The following is a 7,121-nucleotide window of genomic DNA, read 5'->3' on the forward strand; positions in this document are numbered from 1 at the left end:
TCTCCTAGTTCAGTATGATGATTCTTGAACACAGCTATTTTATGAGTCTTGGCCGTGGCCCTAAGCACTTTGTTTTCCAGTATTACCACTGGATACATAAATGCCACAGACACATAATTGGGTGAACCTTTTCAGATTGTGACTTAGCTTTGCTAAAGTCCCCAATTAGAGGTGTCCAGAGTTCTTAAGCACACTCTTTTTTTTTCTGGCTTTGGACCTTGACTTTAACCGCTCAGTCTCAAGTTTTCACTTGACACCTACACGCCACAAGCACATGGTTAGGGACAGCTTGGTTTAGCCGCTTAGACCAGGATTTTATTCCTGTAGGCCCTCCTATCCACTGATGCTCAAAGCCTTGGGATCCTCTTTATTTACCCTTGCCTTTTGGTTTTAAGGGTTATTGGCTTTTTTTCTGCTTGCTTTTTCTTTCTATTTTTTTTTCGCCTATTTTTTTTTCTGCAAGCTTTGTTCTTTGCTGCTTTTTCTTGCTTCAAGAATCATTTTTATGATTTTTCAGATTATCAAATAACATGTTTTCTAGTCATCATTCTTTCAAGAGCCAACATATTTAACATTCTTAAACAGCAACTTCAAAAGACATATGCACTGTTCAAGCATACATTCAGAAAACAAGAAGCATTGTCACCACATCAATATAATTAAACTAAGTTCAAGGATAAATTCAAAACTCATGTACTTCTTGTTCTTTTGAATTAAAACATTTTTCATTTAAGAGAGGTGATGGATTCATAGGACATTCATAACTTTAAGACAAAGTTACTAACTACTAATGATCATGTAATGAAGACACAAACATAGATAAGCACTTAACATAGAGAAAACGAAAAATAGAAGAACTAAGAACAAGGAATGAATCCACCTTAGTGATGGTGGCGTTTCCTTCTTGAGGAACCAATGATGTCCTTGAGCTCTTCTATGTCTCTTCCTTGTCTTTGTTGCTCCTCCCTCATTGCTTTTTGATCTTCTCTAATTTCATGAAGGATGATGGAGTGCTCTTGATGTTCCACCCTTAATTGTCCCATGTTGGAACTTAATTCTTCTAGGGAGGTGTTGATTTTCTCCCAATAGTTTTGTGGAGGAAAATGCATATGAGGTGATGACAAGTCATCTTAGCCTAGTTTCACTAGCCTTTTTCTTTTGTTTTTGATTGATTTATGCACTTTCTTGAGCCATAAGCAAGCCAATTGGGTAGATTTCCGTGTTTCCTTTTATTCAATCAACCATGTATGAATTAATGCAATTTCATGAGATTTTATGCTATAATTGTCATATATTATAAAAGAATAACAAACTCATGATTTTAAGCAAAGCTTTGATGTGTTTGGTTGATTGATGATAGGTGAAAAGAGTTTTGAAGAAGGTTGAAGAAAGAAGGAATGGCTAGGAGCAAGAGAGAACAAAAAGCTTGAGCAAAAGTTTGCCTCAAACTTTGGCTCAAACTTTTAATTGAGTTGAAAACACTCTAGAGGAAAAAAGCTTGAGCAAAAGTTTGACCTCAAACTTTAGCTCAAACTTTTGGGAGAAAAGCTTGAGCCAACGTTTGCCTCAAACTTTTTGGCAAACGTTGGCATCACAAAATCAATACCCTGGAGGAAAAAGCTTGCGCCAACGTTTGAGGTCAAACTTTTGCTCAAACGTTGGCGCCACTCTTGCATACCCTGGAGGAAAAAGCTTGCGCCAACGTTTGAGGTCAAACTTTTGCTCAAACGTTGGCGCAACACACATTTACAAGGGGGCCAACGTTTGAGCAAAAGTTTGACCCCAAACTTTGGCTCAAACGTTGGTAGCAGCAAGAATGGGGCAGCTGGTGTAAAAAGTTTGAGTAAAAGTTTGCCTCAAACTTTTACTCAAGCTTTTATGTTTTTCAACCCGGTTCACAATGGATCTTTCTCCAACTCCAAGAGCAATCAACCAAGGCCTTTATCAACCCAATTCCATCAAGAACAAAGGCCCAATTCAAGGCTTGAAGACCATTTGAAGAAAGTGTATAAATAGATTAGGATTTAAGTTTTTGGAGAGCTTCCTTTTAGAATTTTTGTAACACTTACAGTAGGGAACTTACTTTACATTTTTGAATTGTTTTCTTAGAATTCTAGAGAATTGGGGAGGAGAATTGATCTCTCTTCTTCCTGGTTCTTGTTGAGCACTCTTTACTTTTCTTGCTTGGGATCTTAGGTGGAGAATTGAAGAACTTCTGTTTCAATCTCACCTTTGGATCTTGTTTAATATTCTGCATAATTGAATTTCCTTTTCAGTTAATTGCTTCTTCTTCTATTCTCTCTGCAATTTACATTTCCCTTGCAATTGTTCTTGCTGGATCTAGGAAGGCAGTGAGATCTAAACTTGGTTATCTAGTCTCTTGGGTCCTGAGATCTACAGCTTTAAATTTTAATTTCCCTGTTTCGTTGCTACACCAAGCTGATTTCCATTTTTGTCAAGATCCGGTTCAATTGAATCCATCTTCTACAATCCTATTTGTTGCAATTTATTGTTCCTTGTTTAATTTCTGCAAATTCACTTCCCAATTCCCTTTACTATTCAAGCCATTTACATTTCTTGCACTTTAAGATTCTGCAATTTATATTTCTTGCAATCTAAGTTTCTGAAATTTACATTACTTGTTCTTTAAGATTCAGCTTATTTACTTTCTTTGCTCTTTAATTTTCTACAATCTACCCTTCTCCCTTTTAATTTCATGCAATTTAGCTTCTGTCGTATACAAACCACTCAAATCAATTTTTGATTCGCTTGACTAAATCAACCACTAAACTAAAATTGCTCAATCCTTCAATCCCTGTGGGATCGACCTCACTCCCGTGAGTTTTATTACTTGATACGACCCGGTGCACTTGCCGGTTAGTTTTGTGTGTTTGGAATTCGTTTTTTTCGTTTTCCAAAAATACGCATCATGAGGCATCTCCGGGATCTCATGGTGATGAGCTTCCTGGGCCTCTTGAGCTCCATGAATGGGCTCTCTTGCTTGCTCCATCTTTTTCTTAGTGATGGGCTTCTCTTCCTCAATGTGAATGTCTCCTTCTATGGAAGCTCCAGCTGAGTAACATAGATGGCAGATAAGATGAGGAAGAGCTAGCCTTGCCCCAGGAGATGGCTTTTCGGCTATTTTATAGAGTTCAAGGGAGATGACTTCATGAACCTCTACTTCTTCTCCAATCATGATGCTATGGATCATGATGGCCCGATCCACAGTAACTTCAGATCGGTTGCTAGTGGGGATGATGGACCGTTGGATGAACTCCAACCATCCTCTAGCCACAGGCTTGAGGTCCAATCTTCTTAGTTGAACCGGCTTGCCTTTGGAGTCAATCTTCCATTGAGCTCCTTCCACACATATGTCCATGAGGACTTGGTCGAACCTTTGATTAAAGTTGACCCTTCTAGTGTAGGGGCGTTCATCTCCTTGCATCATAGGCAAGTTAAACGCCAACCTCACATTTTCCGGACTAAAATCCAAGTATTTCCCCCGAACCATTGTAACATAGTTCTTTGGATCCGGGTTCTTACTTTGATCATGTTTCTTGGTGATCCATACATTGGCATAGAACTCTTGAACCATTAGGATGCCAACTTGTTGGATGGGATTTGTTAGAACTTCCCAACCTCTTCTTTGAATTTCATGTCGGATCTCCGGATACTCATTTCTTTTGAGTTTGAAAGGGACCTCGGGGATCACCTTCTTCTTGGCCACAACATCATAGAAGTGGTCTTGATGAGCTTTGGAGATGAATCTTTCCATCTCCCATGACTCGGAGGTGGAAGTTTTTGTCTTCCCTTTCTCTTTTCTAGAGGATTCCGGTCTTAGGTACCATCAATGGTAATGGAAAAACAAAAAGCTTATGCTTTTACCACACCAAACTTAGAATATTGCTCGCCCTCGAGCAAGAAAATAAAGAATTAGATGAAGAAGAAGAAGAAAAGATGGAGAAGAGAGGGGAGGTGTGTTTCGGCCAAGAAGAGAAGAGAGGGTTGTGTTGTGTGAAAATGAGGAAGAATGGAAGGCTTTATATAGGGAAGGGAGGGGGGTTAAGGTTCGGCCATATGGGTAGGTTTGGGTGGGAAATTAATTTGAATTTTGAAGGTAGGTGGAGTTTATTGGGTAGGTTTATGGGGAAGAATGGGTGGATGTGAGTGGGGAAGGGTTAATAGGAAAGAGAGATGGAGGTGATAGGTGAAGGGTTTTGGGAAAGAGTGTTTATTGGGAATAGAGGATGATTGAGAAGAGAGAAGAGAGTGAGTGGAGGTAGGTGGGGATCCTGTGGGGTCCACAGATCCTGAGGTGTTCAAGGATTTACAACCTTGCACCAAATTAGGCATGTAAAATGCCCTTGCACACAACTCTGGGCGTTCAGCGCCAGGTTGGTGCCCATTTTGGGCGTTCAACGCCCATTTGTTGCCCATTTCTGGCGTTGAACGCCAGAACCATGCTTGTTCTGGGCGTTCAGTGCCAGCTTCTCTCCAGGGTGCAATTCTGGCGTTCAGCGCCCAGATGATGCCCATTTTGGGCGTTCAGCGCCCAGATACTGCCCATTTTGGGCGTTCAGCGCCAGAACCATGCTCTGTTCTGGCGTTGAACGCCAGGCAGGTGCTTCCTCCAGGGTGTGATTTTTCTTCTGCTGTTTTTGATTCTGTTTCTAAATTTTTCGTTTATTTTGTGATTCCACATGATCATGAACCTAGGAAAATATGAAAAAAATAAAAATAGATAAATAAACATTGGGTTGCCTCCCAACAAGCGCCTCTTTAATGTCAATAGCTTGACAGTGGGCTCTCATGGAGCCTCACAGATGTGCAGAGCTTTGTTGAGACCTCCCAATACCAAACTTAGAGTTTGGATATGGGGGTTTGACACCAAACTTAGAGTTTGGTTGTGGCCTCCCAACACCAAACTTAGAGTTTGACTGTGGGGGCTTTGGTTGACTCTGCTTTGAGAGAAGCTTTTTCTGCTTCCTCTCCATGGATGCAGAGAGAGATCCTTGAGTTGTAAACACAAGGTTGTCCTTATTTAATTGAAGGATCAATTCTCCTTTGTCCACATCAATCACAGCTCTTGCTGTGGCTAGGAAAGGTCTTCCTAGGATGATGGATTCATCCTCTTCCTTTCCAGTATCCAGGACTATGAAATCAGCAGGGATGTCAAGGCCTTCAACCTTTACTAACACGTCCTCTACTTGTCCATAAGCCTGTTTTCTTGAATTGTCTGCCATCTCTAATGAGATTTTAGCAGCTTACACCCCATAGATTCCCAGTTTCTCTATTACAGAGAGGGGCATGAGGTTTATTCCTGAACCAAGGTCACACAAAGACTTAAAGATCATGGTGCCTATGGTACAAGGTATTATGAACTTTCCAGGATCCTGTCACTTCTGAGGCAATGTCAGTTGATCCAGATCACTTAGTTCATTGGTGAACAAGGGAGGTTCATCTTCCCAAGTTTCAATACCAAATAATTTGGCATTTAGCTTCATGATTGCACCAAGAAACTTGGCAGCTTGCTCTTCAGTAACATCCTCATTCTCTTCAGAAGAGGAATACTCATCAGAGCTCATGAATGGCATAAGGAGGTTCAATGGAATTTCTATGGTCTCTAGATGAGTCTCAGATTCCTTAGGTTCCTCAGAGGGAAGCTCCTTATTGATCACTGGATGTCCCAGGAGGTCTTCCTCCTTGGGATTCACGTCCTTCTCCTCTCTTGTGGGTTCGGCCATGGCAATTAATTCAATGGCCTTGCACTCTCTTTTTGGATTCTCTTCTGTATTGCTTGGGAGAGTACTAGGAGGGATTTCAGTGATCCTTTTACTCAGCTGGCCCACTTGTGCTTTCAAATTTCTAATGGAAGACCTTGTTTCATCCATGAAACTCACAGTGGCCTTAGATAGATCAGAGACTAAATTTGCTAAGCTAGATGGATTCTGCTCAGAATTCTCTGTCTGTTGCTGAGTGGATGATGGAAAAGGCTTGCTATTGCTAAACCTATTTCTTCCACCATTATTAAAGCCTTGTTGAGGCTTTTGATCCTTCCATGAGAGATTTGGGTGATTTCTCCATGATGGATTGTAGGTGTTTCCATATGGTTCACCCATGTATTTTAACTCTGCTATTGCAGGGTTCTCAGGATCATAAGCTTCTTCCTCAGAAGATGCCTCTTGAGTACTGTTGGATGTGGCTTGCATTCCATTCAGACTCTGAGAAATCATATTGACTTGTTGAGTCAATATTTTATTCTGAGCCAATATGGCATTCAGAGTATCAATTTCAAGAACTCCCTTCTTCATAGGCGTCCCATTACTCACAGAATTCCTCTCAGAAGTGTACATAAACTAGTTATTAGCAACCATGTCAATGAGTTCTTGAGCTTCTGCAGGCGTTTTCTTTAGGTGAATGGATCCACCTGCAGAAGTATCCAATAATATCTTTGATAGCTCAGATAAACCATCATAGAATATATCCAGGATGGTCCATTCTGAAAGCATGTCAGAAGGACACTTTTTGGTCAGCTGCTTGTATCTTTCCCAAGCTTCATAGAGGGATTCACCTTCTTTCTGTCTGAAGGTTTGAACATCAGCTCTAAGCTTGCTAAGCTTTTGAGGAGGAAAGAACTTGGCTAAGAAAGCCGTGACCAGCTTATCCCAAGAGTTCAGGCTGTCTTTGGGTTGAGAGTCCAACCATATTCTAGCTCTGTCTCTTACAGCAAAAGGGAAAAGCATGAGCCTGTAGACTTCAGGATCTACTCCATTAGTCTTAACAGTATCACAGATCTGCAAGAATTCAGTTAAGAATTGAAAAGGGTCTTCAGATGGAAGTCCATGAAATTTGCAGTTCTGCTGCATCAGAGAAACTAGCTGAGGTTTCAGCTCAAAATTGTTTGCTCCAATGGTAGGAATGGAGATGCTTCTTCCATGTAAATTGGAATTAGGTGCAGTAAAGTCACCAAGCATTCTCCTTGCATTATTGTTGTTGGGTTCGGCTGCCATCTCCTTTACTTGTTCGAAATTTTCAATAAGGTTGTCTCTGGATTGTTGTAATTTAGCTTCTCTTAGTTTTCTCTTCAGAGTCCTTTCAGGTTCTGGATCAGCTTCAACAAG

General features: G+C 40.8%; 1 non-coding gene across 1 annotated transcript; it reads left to right on the top strand.

The window, feature by feature from the left end:
- The first annotated feature begins 6,503 nt into the window (after nt 1-6,503).
- Nucleotides 6,504-6,611, top strand: LOC112761273 (small nucleolar RNA R71). Its single transcript, XR_003181675.1, has one exon. It is a non-coding gene; the product is annotated as a small nucleolar RNA R71 (small nucleolar RNA).
- The last annotated feature ends 510 nt before the right edge of the window (nt 6,612-7,121 follow it).

The sequence above is a fragment of the Arachis hypogaea genome, chromosome 16, assembly GCF_003086295.3.
Source record: "Arachis hypogaea cultivar Tifrunner chromosome 16, arahy.Tifrunner.gnm2.J5K5, whole genome shotgun sequence".
Lineage (NCBI taxonomy): Eukaryota > Viridiplantae > Streptophyta > Magnoliopsida > Fabales > Fabaceae > Arachis > Arachis hypogaea.